Source organism: Cetorhinus maximus, unplaced genomic scaffold (assembly GCF_964194155.1).
Source record: "Cetorhinus maximus unplaced genomic scaffold, sCetMax3.hap1.1 HAP1_SCAFFOLD_1045, whole genome shotgun sequence".
Lineage (NCBI taxonomy): Eukaryota > Metazoa > Chordata > Chondrichthyes > Lamniformes > Cetorhinidae > Cetorhinus > Cetorhinus maximus.
In genome coordinates, this window is record NW_027596987.1 from 1 (window position 1) to 21,335 (window position 21,335).

Consider the following 21,335-nt stretch of genomic DNA (forward strand, 5'->3'; position numbering starts at 1 on the left):
AACCGGAGCTCAACATAAAGGGAAGGGAATAATTGTGAATGAGGAAAGCTACTTATTTACACATGGAATTCAAACTACTGGGGAATTATAAGCTACAATTACAACACAGCCATAATTATCTCGCACATTTCAAACAGAGAAGCGGAAATACCGTCCATGACTGTCTTAGTTACAAATTCGGAAACATGAACTGAAGGTATTTCATTTTTAGATTCACCGAGAGGACATATTTTAAATTCGTAATACAGAGATCTCAATAAACGGCTGAGGAAAATCTACGGTGTCCAAAATTCAACAGGTCACTTGATCTGCAAAAGAGGATAAAATAATGAAGCAGATGTTTAGAATGTGGGACATTTATGTTAGTGTTTTAATCAATGAAACATTGAGAGATTTTTCAAACTGCTTCTGTCAGTTTGAAGTGTGAGTGGATTGAATCTTCTCACCTTCACCAGAGTGACGGCAGTGCTGTAGAAAATGCTCAGGAAGAACAGAATGATGAATGTGGAAGCGGTTGTCCAGATGTTGCCGTTATCATCCTCAGAGTCTTCAATCCAGGTGCTATCTGTGGAATCTGCGAGGATGTAACCGAGGAAATATAATTAGGTTATTTATTAATCTAGGATATCTTTTAAAAATATACTCTTTACTCTTTCCTAAGTTATTAATGCATTCTCTAATTTAATGTTCAATATATATCTACTGTTAAGCTCGTGAATTTCAGCAACCTATCTCTGTAACTATCTCCACAGCTGTTCTTCCTTTACAATCCTCGTATAGTCCGAGTCGGAAAATATAGAAAATTATCTCCAATATCATTTTATTTTCGAACAATTTCGTACGATCTATTATTGGAGAATATTATGATGGATATCAAGAGAGATTCACTGAGCAACTTATTTGGAAACTGTGAACGTTGCTTTTTTAAATCTCGGATGTGAGTTCCCATCTTGTTTGTCTATTTGTGATGGGAATGTTTGGTGCGTCATTAACTTAAATCAGATTCTCAGTAAGAACATTGTTTCAGTGTGCTTTTCGGATCATTATGTAATAGGGACAATTGCCGGAGGATACGTCGGTTAAAAAAGTGCATTTGAATTAAACCTTCTTCAATAGCCTGGCGTTTGTGTCATGCTTTAGCTTTTATGTATGTGTGCATGAGTATATCGTGCCTTGCATCACTCTTTGTTTCTGTGTCCATATGTGTGTAAGAGTATTGAGGTGTGTTCATTTGCCAATGAGTGCTGACTTGTGCATTTTTGTGTCTGCGTCTGCATGTATATTTTGTTTTTTTTGCCAATGTGTATGTATGAGTGTGTTATTGTGTGTGTTTATGTATTGATATCTATGTTTATTTATTACTATCTGTGTTAGTGTGTGTTTATGCGTTCTTGTCTGCTAATATGTGTTAATGTTTCTTTTTGTGTTCCACGTATGTGTCAGCATATTAATGTCTGTGTCACAGCGTGTGTGTGTGAGAGAGAGAGAGAGAGAGAGTTTTTAATGTGTGCATTTGTGTGTTGATGGATATTTAAAACTATGTATCAATGTGTGTTTATGTTTTCAAACGTACTAACGTGTGTTTTTTGTGTTCTCGTGTGTATAAGCGTGTTTCATGTTTGTGTCTACATGTGTGCCTGTGAATGTGTTAGTCTGTTCCTCTATGTTTTTGTCTGTCTGGGTGTCGTCTGCTCATGTGTGTGCATGTGTTCATGTGTATCCATGTACTTGTTTTAATGTGTATGATATTGTGTGTCTTTTTGTCTGTATTTCTGTCATTGTGAATGTGTGATAATGCATATTTGTGTCCTTGTATGAGTCTGCTTGTCTGATTTTATCTGTCTGTGTGTGTGAGATTGTGTATATGTGTGTGAGTGTGTGTGTATGTGTGTGTGCACGTGTGTATTTGTGTGTGTGTGTGTGATTGTGTATATGTGTGTTCCTGTGCCTGCATTTGTGTGTGTATTTGTGTTTATGTGTGATTGTGTGTGCGTGTGTGTCTGTCTGTGCCTGTGTTTGTGTGTGTGCAAATGTGTATTTGTCTATGTGTGTGTGTTTGTGTGTCTGCCCGTGTTTGTGTGTGTGTCTGTGCCTGTGTGTGTGTGTGTGCCTATGTATGTATGTGTGTGTCTGCCTGTACTGTGTGTGTTTGTGTCTGCGTGTCTGTGCCTATGTGTGTATGTATGTATGTTTGTGTGCGTCCATTTGTGTCCCTTGTGTGCAATTTTACTATTTTTCAGTGTTTCACCAGGTCCCAACGATCGAGTCTGACCCTGATAGTGAAAATTTTGGTGAATATTTTCAATGTTCTATATAAACGTGTTTTCTGTGAGGTGCAAGGTGATATCAGGTGAACGAATGCAAACAATCAACCATCTGCCTCATGAAATTCAGGGGCAGAACCGTGAACAACCCAGGGAGGATTTAATCATCAGTTTAGATTCGGATGATGGGAAATCAATCTTAGCATAAGATTAACAGGAACAAGAGTGTGGAAACTTCTTAAAATTATGTTACATAAATATATATTTTACAACATTTTAAGCATGATGGGACTTTAAAACCTGTGGCCAGTAAGCTAGAAGCCGACTTCTGCTGTTGGTAACTGGGTCCTTACAGCAGAGGCCCGTTCCCTTCCAGATTCTCTGCTCGGGGACTGAGAGTCCAGTGAGTTCATAGTTTTGCTCCGTCTGCTTGGCTAAGCTATTTCCCTTTCGGTTCTCTCTGCTGAGAAGGTGGAGACACACCGGGTTAACTAATGGCCTTCCTCGTCTTTCTGTTTAGCAAGTGGAGGTAAAATTGGCTAAAAATTTTCCTTTCAGTTTTCTCTGTTGGGGAAGCGGAGGTACAGGGGGTTAATAATTTCCCTTCCCCCTCTCTCTGTTGGGGAAGTGGAGGTATAGCGGGTTAACAATTTCCCTTCCCCCTCTCTCTGTTAGTGAAGTGGGGGTACAGTGGGTTAACAATTTCTCTTCCCCTTCTCTCTGTTAGTGAAGTGGGGGTATAGTGGGTTAACAATTTCCATTCCCCCTCTCTCTGTCGGGGAAATGGGGGTACAGTGGGTTAACAATTTCCCTTCCCCCTCTCTCTGTTGGAGAAGTGGGGGTACAGTGGGTTAATAATTTCTCCCCCCCCCCTCTCTCTGTTGGTGAAGTGAGGGGGTGCAGTGGGTTAACAATTTCCCTTCCCCCGCTCTCTGTTGGGGAAGTGGGGGTACAGTGGGTTAACAATTTCCCCTCCCCCTCTCTCTGTTGGGGAAGTGGGGGGTACAGTGGGTTAACAATTTTTCTTCCCCCTCTCTCTGATGGGGCATTGTTGGGACATGTTTCTGTGTGACCCTCACTTCAATTCCCAGTGGGTGCGATGCTGCAACTTAAAGCTGATATCCATTTTAAAGGATTGGACAATAAGAGAAGCAGCAACACTGAGATCTAAATGCGCTGAGTTTGTTTGCCGGAAATGGGAAATTGTCAGATTTCTCCTCAGTGGGAGGAGAGTTGGTGATGTTATTTTGCAGAATCCCGTTATGAATGAGCTTTACTCTGTCTCTAACCCAGGATGCATCTGAGCTGGGAGCACTGGGTGTACAAGACTTGGTTCTGAGCCCTGGAAATATCCGATTTTAACTAAACAGCTCTAACATTAGCAAAAGTGGAAAACAAAATTAATTAAGCGACTGTGCATTTAAATCACGATTGGAGAAAATGACTTTATTATTTTTTTTATTGAAGTTTGAAATGTAACCGAGAGATTCTCATTGACATGAATTAACGGTGTCCATCAGTGCAAGGGAAATATTCACAAAACTCGGTTTACCGCTGGATTTATCAACCGTTCTGTTGATGATCTTCAAGGGGATCGCTTCATGTCCCACCACACAGGAGTAAGAAGCGCCGCTGGCCCACTCCTCCGCTGCAATGGATAACAGGCTGTACATGAAGAAGGAGCTATTGCCGTTCTCCGCCACCACCCCGGTGTTCTTGTAGTTCCCGGGATTCACTGGCTTGTCATTGACGGTCCACTTGACGAAAATCTCTCGTGGGGAGAAACCTCTCACTAAGCAGCTGAGGGAGACGAATCTCTGAGCGGAGACATCTTCTGCCGAGGGCAGCAGGACAGACACGGACGGTTCTCGCAGAAAACCTGCATAAAAATTACAATAACTGTTAATAAACTGGACAATTTCAGAGCCAAAAAAAAAACGCTGCTTAGATGTGAGAGAAATGCGATTTGTATTGAATCTTAAAAGTTTCCATTTTCCATTTTGGGATCTATCTGGTTTTCCAGCTCGGAGCAGGGTTGGATGTCTAAGAAATTGAGGTCTTCAAAAGCTGCTATTTTCTGGATAATAATGAACCTTTAAAGAGTTGCTAAATAGTATGGATTCTCTCTGGAAACAGGATTTCTAAACACTTTGACCTCTTAACAGTCTCAGTTCAGGCTGCCATGTTGACACTCCTGAGTTGGGAGGCTGTAGTCTTGTGCACCCCCTCATCTATGCAAATGTTTAGAAAGGACCAGGATGTGAGCATCAGCATGATGTAAACTTAAAATCTGACCTCGAGCAGGGGGGCGAACAGGATGTTGGGGATGTGGTAGCCACCCTGGCAGTTTGGGTATATATCCTGTAACCTTTGGTGAGAAGAGTTTGCATTGGTAATTGACACTGGATAAGTTAATAGCCCCCAGAGAAAGGTTATATTAACAAGTGCTCAGGCAAAGGGCCTAGGTCCTGGTGGGGTCATATGCTGGTGAGGTGCCGTGGTGAGGCTGCAGTGCCCGGTGGCAGCTGCCTTCCTCAAAACGGCCAAGGAGGAGCAGGAAGGTGAGATCAATTCACTTTGTGCCAACCATTTGTCCGCCGCCTGGGACCAGTAAACTGCTGTCAGCTGTCACCCGTCGTATACTTTTCCGGTCCAATGAATTCCTGCATCGGCCTAAACTGTTGTTTCTTAATAAACTTTTAAAAAATCTTAAATTTCCTGATGACCAGCTGACTGTCCCTTTCGGGATTTTGGCCCCCGAATCCAACATCTTACAGATACAATCCTTTTATCTGAGAACTTAAGGAGTTGGATTGGAAAGCTGCTTAAAGTTTACAGCACAGAAACAGGTCATTCGGTCCACCTGGTCTGTGCTGGTGTTTAAGCTCCACACCAAGCTCCTCCCACCTGACTTCATCTAAATCCAATAGCACAGCCTTCAATTCATTGTTCCTACATTTACTTATCAATTTTCCCCTTAAAGTCTACAGGCCCAGAACGTTTAATTAGTGAAATTGCCAATCAGATGAGACCATTAATACACTGGATTCTAAATGTTGACCCTAGCACTTAGCCTGGAAATAGACACAATGGCTCACTTATTGCTTCAATCTCACCGCTCACCTTGTTCCTTGTGGATGGAACTTCTTAAAGGAGTCGGCAGATCCTGATGGCTCACCACGCAGTAGAACTCAGCCCCACTCAGCCAGGCTTGTGTCGAGATGTTTACGTTGCTGACCACGCTGTCATGATCCGCTCCCGGTTGGACGGCGATCTCTGATTTCAAAGGCTTCTTCTCTTGTGTCCAGGACACAAGGACTCCATAAGGAGCATTAGAAACGATGCAGGTTAATGTCACGGTCGCCTCCAGTAAGACCTGTTCTATTGGCGGTGGCAGTAGAGTAATTGTGGGATCATTGCGGCAGTCGTGATCACCTGTGAGACAGAAATGAAAATCAACCAAAGTTTCACATTCAGAATCAGGACAGCAGTATTCAGCCTTCACTCCCTGAAGGAGAATAAATCACCTTGCACATATCAACCTCTAAATATCGTCTTTAATTTTCTTTACACAAAGGAAAACCAGCTTGGTCTGTGTAAATTGTTCTCATAATTTAAGTCGTTCAGCCCCGGTAACATTCTCATGAATCTGCGTTGCCCCAGTCCCAATACAAATATACCATTCCTGGGCCCTGGAATGCAGTACTGAAAGCCGTTTTATAAATAGGGTGGATGCACTTTCCAACACTCTAACCCGAAGCTGTTACCAGTGAAGGGTTCCAGACACCTTCTGCCTCTCCAAATATGATCAGCTGACTCAGGGTAAAGCTAATGTCAAGTCCACCCCACTCACTCTGTGACGTCAATGTAGCGACGTGACGTGATAAAATCCTGAATGGTGAACAATCCGAATGCAGCCCTTACATCGGAATTAAACAATAACTACATGATAGTAAATTAGAAGTTGTTCCGTCTACTAACTCCAATAAATTCCTGATTTGATTAACATCGGAGAGCAGAATGATCTATTGCTTCCTCGGTTTGTATTTCTTACCCTCACACTTGGTGGCGTTTCGACTTTGGGTGACCCCTTGATGAGTGACCTGACAGGTATAGACCGCGTCGCTGAACCATTCCCCAGCGGAGACATTCAGCCGACTGGTCGCCGAGAAGGTCCCCTTCACTTCAAAGGCGGGAGAGGTGACAATTCCTGAATCCATGGGTTGTCCATTCTTCAGCCACTTCACGGTCATTGACTTTGGACGGAAATCGACGATTGAACAGACGGCGATGGCAAATTTGTTGGTTGTGATTTCTTCCCGGGAACTCACGGTGAGGAGAACAGTTGGAAGTAAGCCAGAAGGAGGGCCTTCAAAAAACACAGGTTAGCCATTTCTTGCAGAAGAAATTGATAACAGATACAATGAGTTCTTATATTTTAACAGGCTCTTTGCGGTCAATGGACACTAACCTGGAATTTCCAGGAATCAAAACTATGCAGAGCACTATAAATGTATTATAACCCTATAACCAAGGTCCTATACAGGTCAATTACAGCCTTTCTGTTTCTCACAGGTTCCCCAACACTTACATTGCATTCCAATGCTCTTGGTTGAGCCGCTGTATTGAACCTCACACTTGATATTACTGCAATCCCCCTCTGACTCGGTGATGATTATCTGGCTGCTCAGGGTGAAGGTTCCCTTCTGGTTTCTCACTGACGGGTAAGTCTTAAATCCAGTGGTGATCGGCTGCCCATCTTTCTTCCAGGTCAGGCTGGTGATTTCTGGGGAATAGTCCATCGCCAAACAGCCGTAGGTGATGGAGCCGTCGGGGTTGTGTTGCTGACAGGAGGAGACCAGGCTGTAGAGAGTGGGCGGAGACGGTGTCGCTGGGAAAGAATGGCCGATTGAAAAAGTTAGACTCTGTGATTTGTGATCATTAAGTAACCAAACAACTCAAAATTTGACTATAACTCTAAACATATCCTACTTATTCCAACTAAAACCCACATCCACATTTGATCATTTATTATTTCCATCGTTTGGTGATCCTCATCTGTCGGTTCCCTCTTTAGAAACCCACACCTCTTTTTCCGCCTCTATCCCATGACTAAAATAGAACATTTTGATGTCATCTGAATGACGTACCTTTAAGTGGATTAAAATGGAAGAGCAGAGGATTTCCCCCATTATTTCGCCACCATTTATTTCTCAATCAACAGCACTTGGTGATAGAGAAATTGTCTCGTCATTCATATCATTGAAGTTTGGAAATTGGCTCTGTTCAAATTGGCTGATGCCCCCTCCCCTCTCCACGTCCCCCCAAAACAGAGAATAGCAACGACCCTTCGAAAGTACCTTTGTAATGGTACCTATATAATGACCATAGAACTCTAAACTGAATACCAGTTACAGTAATTACGACATTTTCCAATCGTATGTACATGTGAACACGCGGATTAGTAGCGGGAGTAGGCCATTCTGCCTCTGGAGCCTCCTCCACCATTCACTCCGATCATAGCTGATTGATTGTGGCGTTAACTTCACATTCCCGCCTACTCTCTGCTAACCTTTGACTCCCTTGTCAATGAAGAATCTCTAACTCTGCCTTGAAATATTAATGACTCCTCCTCCATCGCGCTCTGGGGAAGAGAGTTCCAAAGTTTCACGACCCCTTGAGAGAAAAATAAAATCCCCCCATTTCCGTCTGAAATGGGAGACCTCTTATTTTTAAACCGTGTTCCCTATCGTTAGTCTCTCTCACAAGGGGAAACATCCTTTCAGCAACCACCCTGTCAATTTCCCTCAGGATCTTATACGTTTCAATAAAATCAGCTCTCATTCATCTAAACTCCAATGGATACAGGCCCAGCCAATCCAAATTCCCTCATAAGATAACAGACAACACCTCCCAGTATCATTTAAATGAACATTCTCCGAACAGCTTCTAATGCTTTTATATCCTTTCTGAAAAGAGACCAAATCTGGACACAGTAATTCAGACGAGGCCTCATCGACGCCCTGTTAAACTGTAGCAAAACATCTTTACTTTTATATTCTATTCCCTTGTAATAAATGACAACAATCCCTTTGCCTTCCTCATCACTTGCTGTTCCTGTATTGTATTTTTTTATGATTCATGCACCAAGGGATCCACATCCCTCTGTACCTCAGGGTTCAGCAATCTCTCCCCCTTTCAATAATATGCTGCTTTTCTATTCTTCCTGCCAAAGTGGACAGGTTTATATCTTCCACATTATACGGCATCTGTCATTTTTCTGCCTACTCACTTAACCTATCTATATCCCTTTGCTGGGCCTTAATCCCCTCTTCACCACTTACTTTCCTATCTATCTTTGTGTCATCAGCAAAGTTAGCAAATTCATTCAGTCCTTTCATTCAAGTCATTGATATAAATTGTAAATAGTTGAGGCCGCAGCATTGATCCCTGTGGCACTCCACTTGTCACATCTTGCCAACCTAAAATAACCAATTTATCCCGACTCTCTGTTTCCTGTTAGCTAACTAAACTTCCACCCATGCTGAAATGTTACTGCCGACACCATTATTTTGTGTAGTAACCTTTGATGTGCCACTTTGTCAAATGCCATCTAGAAGCCCAAATACAGCACTCCCACTGGTTCTCCTTTATTCATGTTCCTTGTTACTTCCTTGAAGGGCCTCAAATAGATCAGACAAACACGATTTCCCTTTCACAAAACCATGATGGATCTACATAATTGCATTTGAATTTTCTAAGTGACCCGTGAGAGGCTCCTTAATAATAGATTCCAGCATTTTCGCTCTGACAGATGTTAAGCTAAGTGGCCTATAGTCTCTTGCTTTCCCTTTCCCTCCTTTATTTAATATAAAAGCCTCATTCTCTATTTTCCAATCTGACGGGACTTTCCAGAATCTATGGAAGTTTGGAAAAGTAGAACAAATGCCTCTTCTATTTTAGTAACCACTTTGTTAAAGCCAAAATATTTGTCCAACTTCTCTGCCCATTTCCTTATTTTCCTTTATGACAGGTTTGTCCAATCCGTGTCCCGTGGCTGGATTGTGGACCCCGAAGCCCCTCTTTCTGGCCCCCGGAGCCGTTGTTCTAAATGCTGGTAAGGCGGGTAAGTGGAGTTGAAGATACCCGCAAGGAGCTGCTCCTCCAATCACGGGCGGGTCTTCTACCCCGTTAACTGCTGATAGGCTGACTAGTGGGCCTATCAGCAGTAAAAGTGGGAGACAAATAGATTGTGATTGGAGGGGCAGCGAACACTCGCTGGAGAAAGGCGCAGGGAGCCGTGGGGGAAGCGCACAGAGACATTGTCTCCCTTCTATCCCAGGCACTGAGTGCCTTTCCCCGGGAATGGAAAGGATTTCAGGAGGGGAGAGGCAATGAGGAAGAGAGAGAGAGATAGAGAAAGTGGGGCCCAGGGCGCCTGGGGCCTCGGCTCACAACTGCTTTAGCCCGGCCCTCCCCGCTATAGCCCGCCTCTCTGCCCTTCCCCCCGCCTGTCTGCTCTTTCCCCCTCCCGCCTCTCTGCCCTTTCCCCCTCCCGCCTCTCTGCCCTCCTGGCCCCCGCCTCTCTGCCCTTCCCCCCGCCTCTCTGCCCTTTCCCCCTCCCGCCTCTCTGCCCTTTACCCCTCCCGCCCCCCTGCCCTTTACCCCTCCCGCCCCCCCTGCCCTTTCCCTCTCCATCCTCTCTTCCCTTTTCCCTATCCCGCCTCTCTGCCCTCTCCCCCCCCACGCCTCTCTGCCCTTTCCCCCTCCCGCCTCTCTGCCCTTTACCCCTCCCGCCTCTCTGCCCTTTACCCCTCCCGCCCCCCTGCCCTTTCCCTCTCCACCCTCTCTGCCCTCTCCCCCCCCACGCCTCTCTGCCCTTTCCCCCTCCCGCCTCTCTGCCCTTTCCCCCTCCCGCCTCACTGCCCTTTCTACCCCAGCTCTCTGCACTTACTCCATGGCTCTCTGACCTATTGCAATGGCTCTCTGACTTTTACATCGGCTCGCTAAACTTTCCCCCAGCTCTCTGCCCTTCCCCCCCACGCCTCTCTACCCGTCCCATACTCCGCTTCTCTGCTCTGTACCCCCCGCCTCTCTGCCCTTCCCCCCCGCTTCTGAGCCCTTCCCCCACCCCGTCTTGCTGCCTTTTTCCCTCTCCCGCCTCTCTGCCCTTTCCCCCTCCCGCCTCTCTGCCCTTTCCCCCTCCCGCCTCTCTGCCCTTTCCCCCTCCCGCCTCTCTGCCCTTTCCCCCTCCCGCCTCTCTGCCCTTTCCCCCTCCCGCCTCTCTGCCCTTTCCCCCTCCCGCCTCTCTGCCCTTTCCCCCTCCCGCCTCTCTGCCCTTTCCCCCCTCCCGCCTCTCTGCCCTTTCCCCCCTCCCGCCTCTCTGCCCTTTCCCCCCTCCCGCCTCTCTGCCCTTTCCCCCCTCCCGCCTCTCTGCCCTTTCCCCCCTCCCGCCTCTCTGCCCTTTCCCCCCTCCCGCCTCTCTGCCCTTTCCCCCCTCCCGCCTCTCTGCCCTTTCCCCCCTCCCGCCTCTCTGCCCTTTCCCCCTCCCGCCTCTCTGCCCTTTCCCCCTCCCGCCTCTCTGCCCTTTCTCCCTCCCGCCTCTCTGCCCTTTCCCCCTCCCGCCTCTCTGCCCTTTCCCCCTCCCGCCTCTCTGCCCTTTCTCCCCCAGCTCTCTGTTCTTACTCCACGGGTGGCTGCGCTTTCGCCCGGCCCTCTGATCTTTTCCCCTGGCTCTCTGCCCGTTCCCCAGCTCGCTGACCTTTCCCGCTGCTCGCTGACCTTTGTCCCATTTCTATGCCCTTCCCCCCCAAACCCCAGGCTCCCTGACCTTTCCCCCGCCTCCTTGCCCTTTCCCCCAGACTCTCTCCGCTTCCACCGACGCTCATCACTCCATTCGGCCTTGCTCCACTTTCCGGCACTGCTAGGCCTCAGGCATCGCTTCCAGGTCTCTCTTCCCCGCAACTGCCGCCCTCCCACACACCGATTTAGGAAAAGTGATCGAGTGAGTGAGCGTGTGCATGATTGACAAAGTGAGGGTGGCTGAGTGACAGAGTGAGGGTGGGTGGCTGAGTGAATGAGGGTGTGTGGGTGAGTGAAGTAGTGAATGAGGGTGGGTGGTGAGTGAGCGTGGGCGGGTGTCTGAATGTGGGTGAGTGAGGATGGATGAGTGAGTGAGGGTGGGTGATTGAATGAGGGTAGATGAGAGTGTGAGTGAGGGTTGGTGGGTATGTGAGGGTGGGTATGTGAGTGACGGTGAGTGGATGTGTGAGGGTGGGTGGATGAGTTATTTAGTGTGAGTGAAGGTAGATGAGTGAGGATGGGTGGGTGAGTGAGTTTGAGGATCAGTGAGGGTGGATGAGTAAGGATGTGCGAGTGAGGGGGTGAGTGAGTGAGGGTGAGTGAGTGAGGGTGAGTGAGTGAGGGTGAGTGAGTAAGTGTGTAATTGGTGGTGAGTAAATGAGGGTGACTGAGTACCCCCGAGTGAGGGTGAGTGAGGGTGGGTGAGTGAGGGTCAGTGAGTGTGGGTGGGTGAGTGAGTTTGAATGAGGCTGGGTGGGTAAGGGTGAGTGAGAGCGAGTGAGTGAGTGAGAGTGAGCGAGTGAGGGTGAGTGAGTGAGGGTGAGTGAGTAATTGATGGTGAGTGAATGAGGGTGAGTGAGTGGGGGTGTGAGTGAGGGTGAGTGAGCGAGGGTGAGTGAGGGAAGGTGAGGGTGAGTGAGTGAAGGTGAGTGAGTGAGGGTGAGTGAGCGAGGGTGGGTGAGCGAGGGTGGGTGAGCGAGGGTGGGTGAGCGAGGGTGGGTGAGCGAGGGTGGGTGAGCGAGGGTGGGTGAGCAAGGAGTGAGGGTGAGTGAGTGAGGATGAGTGAGTGAGGGTGAGAGAGTGAGGACGAGTGAGTGAGGTTGGGTGAGCGAGGGTGGGTGAGTGAGGGCGGGTGAGGGTGGGTGGGTGAGGGCGGGCAGGTGAGGGAGGGTGGGTGAGGGAGGGAGTGAGATTGAGTGAGGGCGAGTGAGTGAGTGAGTGAGGGTGAGTGAGTGAGTGAGGGTGAGTGATTGTGGGTAGTGAGGGTTCCCAGGTGTTGCAGGCTCATCAAGGCGATGTTTCTCTGGATGATTTTCCACTCCGGCTCAGCTTTCCATTGCCTGTTGTCCACAGCCGAGCTGGGGGCTCCTCCATTCGGCTCCACCACCTCCACCTCCTCCTCTTCCTCTCCATCGATCCTGTCCTGATTCTCCATATTGATCAGGCTGCGTAAAGTCAGGCAGCAGTGTAGATCGCTGGCCAGCTGCTTTAATGCCGATGCCTTTCTTTAAGAAACCCGTGTCAGTGCGCGAATAGGCAGACTGAGGGGGCTGGAGGGGACGGTTACAGCAAAACCAGGATGGGCCGTGCAGGCATCTTGCACCAAGTGTGCACCAGTATTGGGGATCCAGGCGGCCGTGGTCTCCGCCACATCCCTCCCCTTTCCTTGTTTCTTTGTGTTTGGTTCATCACTTGGAAATTCTCCACATATATAGTGATGTCACCCGTGTAATTTCATTTTACACAAAAAGACATCAGAAATAGAATGATGAACATGCATGCAGCTTCACGGATTTTCATTCTACAGTTAGTATTTTCAGCCCACTTCTGTGTGTGAGAATGTGTGTGTGTGCGTGAGAAAGAGAGAGAGAGTGCAAGTGTATGTGTTTTTGAGAGAGAGAGAGAAAGAGACAGACAGTGTGTGTGTGTGTGTGTGTGTGTGTGTGAGTGAGATAGGGTGTATATGTGTGAGAGTATGTGAGATAGAGAATGTGTGTGTGGGAGAGAAAGAGTGTGTGTGTGTGAGAGAGAGAGAATGAGAGAGAGAGTGTGTGTGAGAGAGGGAGAGTGTGTTTTTATGTGTGTGTCATAGGGAGTATAAGTGTGAGAGTGTCTGACAGAGAAATGTGTGTGAGAGAGAGCTACTGTGTTTGTGAGAGGGAGAGAGCAACCGTGTCTGTGAGAGAGAGAGAGTGTAGGGGTGTGAATGATATGTAGAAAAGTGTGAGAGAGTGTGTGAGAGAGAGCCAGTGTGTGTGTCAGAGAGAGAGTGTGTGTGTGTGAGAGAGTGCGGTGTGTGTGTGAGAGAGAGAGAGTGAGAGAGAGTGCATGTGTGAGAAATACAGTGTGTGTGAGAGAGAGAGAATGTGTTTCTGTTTCTGTGTGTGCGTGAGAGAGAATGAAAGTGTTTGTCAGAGAGTATTATGTGTCTGTGTGAGTGAGAGAGAGAGAATGGAGAGTGTGTGCATGTGTGAGAGTGTGAATGTGTGTGGGAGAGAGGGTGCATGTATTCGAGAGAAAGAGTGGGTGTACGTAAAAGAGAGGGATTGTGCTTGTGCGTGTGTGTGAGAGAGAGAATGAGTGTGTGAGAGTGCATGTGTGAGAAAGAGTGCATGTGTATGTGAGAGATAGTGTGCACGTGTGTGAGTGTGTGTGCAGTTGAGAGAGTGTATGTGTCTGAGAGAATGTGAGTATCTGTGTGAGATTGTGTGTGAAAGAGTGAGGCAATGTGTGAGAGGCAGGGTGTGTGCGTGTTAAAGAGAGTTTGTGTGTGAGAGGGAGAATGTGAGAGAGAGAAAGAGAGAGTGTGTGCGTGTGTCTGTGTGTGTGTGACAGAGAGAGTTTGTGTCTATCAGAGAGAGTGCGTGTTAGTGAGTGTGTGCAGGTGTGTGAGAAACAGCCTGCATGACAGAGAGAGTGAGCGAGTGATGGTGTGTGGTAAAGAGACTGAGTGAGTCGAGGTAGATCAGTCATGATCTTACTGAATGGAGGGCAGGATCGAAGGGCCAAATGTCCTCTCATGCTTTCATTTCTGTCATTCATTCCTCCCCTTACAGGCCGCAATCCAATGACTCAGTTTTTGATGGCGGCTCCTTTGCCCCAAATCCCCCGCGACTGGTTGTTTGGAGCGGGAGCCTGGTCATTGTCCATTTCAATCGTTTAAATAACTGGCAGCAACTGATCAGATCAGAACAGGCGCTGCTCTCTGGAGCCTCACTGTTACTCCCTGATTCTGTTTGTTCTGAAATTGTGCTCAAGTTCAGGTCACTCACGTTCAATGATTTTCTGATACTCAAAATGCTTAAACATAATTAATTCATTAAAATTTATACAGAAATATTGTTAAAAACAATTACAGACACAAATGGTGCAACAATCGAATTCCCAGCAGATAGATCTGTTCAATCTGTCCATTTCATTCAAGCTGTTTGATTCTAATTGATCAATGGTCAATTTGTAACAATTATTCTATGACTTCTTTGAAATGAAAAATGATTTTCATTTCAAAACTCCCATTGAAGTCCATCTAATTCTCCGTCTGACTCAAATCTCCAAACAATGTACGATTTAAGTTACCCTGAAAATGAGCACAGCAAATACTACAGATTCAGGATAATTGGTTGTCCGTAATAAAGACTCAATGACAGGGTAAGAATTAAACAAATCAGGAAACATTCACATTGAAAACCCATTACCCACTGATTTGATTTGATTTTAGGTATAAATATAACCAATAAAAACATCGAGGCGAAACACCTTATCGAGCTGAGCACAGCTGAGTAAGAGAAGTATTCTTTTCTCAATTCATTTTGGATACAATTCAAAATTCTCTCCACCCTTTGAGATTTTGCATCACTATAATGTCCAGTATACTATTTAATTGTTGGAGTTCATTTATGTTGAATTAATTATCACTGATATTATATTGTAAGTTAATTATCTTGTTATTGTCAATTCATTTTCTTGTTAGCTGATTTCTACTTCATAATAAAAATAGTTTTCAATAATTGAAAATTTGTTTCTCCCTGGTACTTTGTGAAATAATTGGGGTTTATTTAAATCAACCTGACACTGAAACAATGTTGAACAATAAACTTCAAATTACGAGATGGAAATATTCAGGCAAGTATATCAATTTTACTTAAATCTGATCAATATTTACTATTTTATTTTTACTTCTCCTGCTTTGTTTTAATGGACAAAATTGTAAACTATGCGTTTCTAAACGGATTGAGAAATCATAAATTCCATCTATTCTCATCGAGTAATTCACACGACGAATTTATGAGTTGAATATTTGAAACACTTTCAAATCTGGCCGGGGTCACATCGCATTAACTGTCGTTGAGGTGTAATATCATCTGTTTGCTGAATCAAACTTGCCTTAACTCCGAGCGAAATGTAAACAAATGTTCCTGGCAGTTATTTATTATCAATGAAAGTGCTTCCTCGATAACAATCCATATTATTTAATTGTTAAATATATTGTTCACTGAAAGAAGATCCAAATTGATCAGTATACAATTTGATGAGAATAATTCATTCAGATCATCTGCACCACTGAAAAATAACCGGCAAATTGATTCCAGATTTTTTCTTCAATTTAATATTTAATAAGAATTAAGCATGAGCCGCAGATATAATCTGTTCTTTTCCTATAATTCTATTCTGTGTACAGCACAGCTATGGGAGACAGGATGTTGTTATTAAGTTCAAAACTAATACTAATGTTTGCAATTAAATTAACCTGTTCGAATTTCAAGCTTTTACTTGTCAATCTCTATTTATATGCAGTCTGCACCTTCCTCCAGTTCAAAAAAAATGTAAGAACAATTCCTTTACTGCCAGAGAATTACAACCCCCAGTAAACTGTTTAAAATTAGATTAGTGACAATTATCTCGCTATCCAAATCCCAATGACATTGAAGGAATAATGTGGTTACGGCTGCACAGAAAGAATGTAATAACCGGATAGACATATTGCCAAACTGCAATGTCAAACTCCTCTTTAAGTCAATGCAAAAGTTATCAGGGACATAAAAAAGTAATTCAAAATCTCTTTTGAAACTGAACAATTCTGTAGAGTCAGTATATTCTTACCGAAATTTTTTCATGCATAATCACAAAATGTTTCCAGCCTAATAACTTTCCCGATCATGTTAATTGTGCGCAGAGCACAGCAGAATTGTGAAAGGCGATTAATGATCAATTAGGTTAACATGAAAGCTGTTCCGTCAATATGGAGAAATGTTACCACATTATAATTGTTTGAACTGTATTAATTTTACTCTACAATTTGAAAACTTGGTAATTGTATAGTTTCTGATTGCAGTAACGAATTATGTTCTGAATGAGTGTCATAATCCATGGTTTAGTTTATTCTGCAATTATCATTTAAAATAAAGACAAAATGTTCTAACACATCTGTAAATGCTTTTTTAGCCATTTCTGAAGCCTGTTTGTTTTCTGCTTACAATCGCGCTTCAAGCAGATACAAACGCGTAGGCTGCTTCGATTCAATCGCAAAACGTGTAACTGCTCAATGTCACCGAGTTTAAACAATGCAGAAACAATGCAGAACCGCCAAACCGTTTCATAAATTCTACTAATTCAAAGTCACCCAGACACACAATCTCCTCAGCAGAAAAACACCAAAAATCACATCACTGAGGGGCTGAAACCCGTTTCATGGAGAAGCAGCTCAATTCTACAAACACTTCCAACAGAGTCCAATGAAACATCGCAAGAAAATCTCAATATCGAATCCAGACAACCGCTTGTCACCAAATGAATGAATAATTAAACTAAACAGAAATATGGAATAATGTCAACAGCATTGTGAGTAGGCGGAACATGTTCAATAAATTAATATTGAAACTTAAGCATATTTTGTTAATATTGGGTTTGATTTCAAACCTATTTAAACCCTTGTGCAGTGGATGGTAAAACCCGCAGCCATTAAATGTCACCGAGATTAAACATTGCAGAAACGTCAAACTGTTTTTACAACCGTTAGATATTTCAAGTACCCCGGCCACACAGTATCCTAAGCAGATAAACTCAAAATCACAACAACCAGGGTCTCAATCCCTCAGTAGCACTTTTTATCAAGGCACAGCGGAATTATATAACTCAATTTCAGCAGATCACATGAAACATTGTAAAAACTTCTGCATGCAGAATCCACCAAACTCAGGTTTCATTGGCTGAATGAATTATTAAAATAGACAAAAAAAGCAAAGACTCAAATAAAGCAGTTACTAAATAAATGTGTGGTTCTTACCTGCAGTCACCGTCACCATGGTCCCTTGTCCCCAGTAGTCCATAGCGTCACAGTGTTACATTCCCTGGGCTGTGCCATACAATAACTGTCCCTGCACGAAAAAGACAGAAATCCACCATTATTTTAAATATTCATAAGTCAGAGGCAAAGTAAGATCACGATGAATCTTCACGAAATTATATTTGCGTGTGTAGATATCTTTAGCTATTCATCAATGATCCTCATGTTTTATAATTCAGAGTAACACATGAACATGTTCTTGAAATCACCAACTGATGAACGGATAATTATCACAGTTTTTCAATTTTAAACCACGTTTTTTGGGCAGTTCTGGGCATAAATAATACTGCACTGTAAGTATAGCAGGATTTTAAAAGCGAGCACTGACCCAGGCAGACTCAATTAGTGCTGAGGGGTTTTTGTATTGACAGTAACTGCTGTGCCATCCCGTATATCACAGTGAGACACATCATGTCAAATACTGCGGCAGACTGTTCACTGTAAATACAGAAATTTAATTTCACTGCGTTCTCAAAAACCTGATTCCGACACGCCTAAAAGTGAATCAGTGAGACATTTCAGCTTGTACTGGTCATTATACTTATCAATGTGATTGGAATTCTTTCAAAACCTCTTTGCAGATTTAGCGTGTCCGAAAACACTCACAAAGCGGAAGACTGTTATATCTTTTCACAAACCAATATTACCTCTACCCATTATTTTATTTAAATATGATTTTCTTTGGCGTTCCTGCTGTGTTAGTGATCGCGAATTTGAACAAATTCCTTCTATGAGGTTTTTGTATGAGGATGTCGCTGTGCACAGCACTGTGACCCACTGCTGTAGTATCACAGTGAAATACGCCCGCACAAAAACTGCACCCACTCTCTGTTCAGTGCTGCCTCTCAATGTTCACTTCAAATAGACGTTTACTTCTGATCTAGAAGTGGAATTCATGCAGCAGTTTACAAAATTGAACGAAAAGAGAATCCCTCCAAGTAACAGATATAGTAAAATGAACATTATATCCAGGTCTGTAATTGCGGAAACTGTTAACAGTAAATATAAACACAACCAAAAGCTCAGCTCATTACATCGACTGGTTTGCTAGTTTTACTGTTAAATTTGCTGTGCTACTTATGTCAGGAGCGCCTTGTTGTCAGGTCCTGATCATTACAGTTAATGTTACATTTAAAACAAGTACTGACCGTCAGGTTATGATGGAAGTTGTTGAGTCCCTCTCGATCTGTTCTTGTTCGGGTCCAGCCCTGGTTCCTCTCGCTGTGTCTCTTGCACAATAATAGATGGCGGTGTCTTCAGTCTTCAGTCTCGTCATGTCCAAGGAGAAGGTGCTCCTTGAAGTGTCTTTGGACGCAGTAAATCGATCCTTAATTCCTGGGGCGTAGTAGTTGCTGGATGAAGTATAGTAGCTAACCAGCCACTCCAGCCCCTGTCCGGGAACCTGTCGGATCCAGCCCATCCAGGTACTGCCAAGATCGAAGCCGCTGGTTTTACAGGTCAGTTTCAGGGAGCCTCCGGGACGCCCGGTCTCTGCCTCTGGCTGAGTCAACACAACCTCCGACTGGACACCTGTAAAAATATATCAAAAACCCAGAGGATTAATCCTGGTGAACTGATTCCTGACTCTGTAACATTCCAGAGAGAGACTAACACTGAGACAGTAACATTGAGAGACTTGGACAATAAAAACTACTCACGGGATAAGAAAGTCAGCAACAAACTGAGAGAAATCGCCGACCTCATCTTTCTGGTCATTTGGGGAAAATGGTTCTGTCCAGAACTCAGTGAACAAACCAGCTCCCGGACTGTTGGATTCCGGCCCCAGTGAGCGGCATTTAAATACCCGGCAGAAGGGGGCGGGTTTCCAGGCGCCGCCTGTTGATTCGCTGGTGGAGGCGGCGACTGGATCCACGCCCCACCTTCCACATCCCCAACAGAATGGACTCAGATATTTACAATAGGCTATTGTTAAAAGTGGACATTTTATCTGTATCGGGATATTTGGCTGAATGGATTTATTGTAAAGTCTCCAGTGGTTCTAATGGTGAAATTACAGTTGAGCATCTGTTAATAAAAATATAATTCCATTGTAAATTAAGTCCATTTATTTCTACACTACCTCACAAGGGGCTGAACCTAAAACAATAAATTACATTATCAGGGAATAAAGGGACTGTCAGCCTTTGTTGCAGCAACTCCGGGTCTCTATCTCATTCCAGCAATGAAGTATCATCAGTCATAGGAATTATTATTGATTTATGTAACTAAATGAGGGAGATGAAAAAAGTGATTTTATTAACAATGTGGGTGGTTATCGCTGTACAATTTGGGTCCGGAGATAAGAAGAATCTCCTCACATTATACAATGTCTCTCATTGCATTTCTCGAACTGCCCCTGACCCTATGACAGCCCTTTGAAAATTAGCGGTAAAAGAAACCAGCCTTCCTGATAATTAAACGGTAAGTTTACACAGAAACGTAAAATTGACATCAACTTTTGACAGAGAAGTTAATGAATCAGTACGGACACGGAGATCAACAAAGTTATCCTTCAGCATCCAAATCACTGCAGCTAATTCTATTGACCACCGGCTGTCTACCATTCACTGGCATTGGGAACACAGGGTATCAGGGCTTTACGGCATATTACACAATATCACAAGAATAAATGTTTTATCTTCCACTGAAGCGGGTCATGAACTGGTCATTTCTCCACTCATTGGCAGCTATGAGAGGGACTGTTAAATAATCGAAATCAGCACAAATTAAACTGTACAGTACACGGTGCTAATCAGGTATAAGAGACCCCTCAGGTTAAATGAGGTGCAGAACTCTGAGAATATTCAAGGAATTCCTGCAGGTTCAAGACAATTCTATGATTTTCTTTTAATTTAATTTCTTTTATTTTTTTGTCATTCTACTCAGCTCATTAGACTGGGGGATTGGGACCATCAACATCGCTCTCTCGCACTTCATGAAGTTCTTAATAAACCGGCTTTAATAACTGGAATGTCCTTTATTTAGAAATAATACAAATTAAATAGTATACGACCAATTTTCTGATCGTGTTTAATCTCAGTGAACACGGCATTCATTAAAATATTTCCTCAGATGAAATACCATTTAAAATGTGCCTTTCATGTGCGACAGAAACATTTATTGTTTGAATGGCTAAAACCATGTTGTTCATTTGTATCCAGGCTAATCTGCCCCACATAGTATTTGGCAGCAAGCCAGCCGGCTGCAGTCAGGGAGGCTCGAATGTCCAATGTTGTTTACAGGAAGCATCTGCGGGTTTGTGCAATAAATGAAAGATCTGTTTCCTCAGTACTGACCGCTTGGCTGCCAGCCAATTTCAAACCCTTAACATTGTCAACAAGGCCTATTTACAACAAATCTACCCAGCAACAACACTGGAGTCAGCTTTATTTTTAAAATTGTGAACTTATGTGGACTGTGCCCTATGTGGACTGTGCCCAGCTCTTAGGAAGGAAAAGTTATCCAGCTTCTCTGACACCCTGTCAGCATCAATGGCTCATTGGAGGATCTCTCCAACACATTATAATATTGTGGTGGATGGATGGAAAGAATTACAGGCAGATTATCAGAGATGACTCAGTGAGAGGGTACATTTTGTGACAGTCAAACAAATAAATCTGTGTGATTTTTTTTGCCCCTTTACTCTTTCATGGGATGTGGGAGTCACTGGCAAGGCCATCATTTGTTGCTTCTCCCTAATTGCCTTTGAACTGAGTACCTTGCTGGGCCATTTCAGAGGGCAGTTAGAGTCCACCATATTGCTGTGGATTTGGATTCACATGTAGGCCAGACTAGGTCCAGTGGCAGATTTCCTTTCCTAAAGGACATTAGTGAACCAGATTAGTTTATTCCACAATCGATGATAGTTTCACGGTTCCCTTCACTGAGACCAGTTTTCAATCCCAGGTTTATTGTTGAATTTAAAT

The 21,335-nt window shown here is 44.3% G+C and overlaps 1 pseudogene across 1 annotated transcript; it reads right to left on the reverse strand.

The window, feature by feature from the left end:
- Positions 1-3,705: 3,705 nt before the first annotated feature.
- Positions 3,706-19,174, reverse strand: LOC144675610 (Ig heavy chain C region-like; annotated as a pseudogene). Its single transcript, XR_013575114.1, has 7 exons — positions 19,068-19,174; positions 18,617-18,939; positions 17,350-17,413; positions 6,850-7,155; positions 6,319-6,633; positions 5,388-5,699; positions 3,706-4,143 (listed from the first exon to the last, which is right to left on the reverse strand). The product of XR_013575114.1 is annotated as an Ig heavy chain C region-like (transcript).
- Between the last annotated feature and the right edge of the window lie 2,161 nt (positions 19,175-21,335).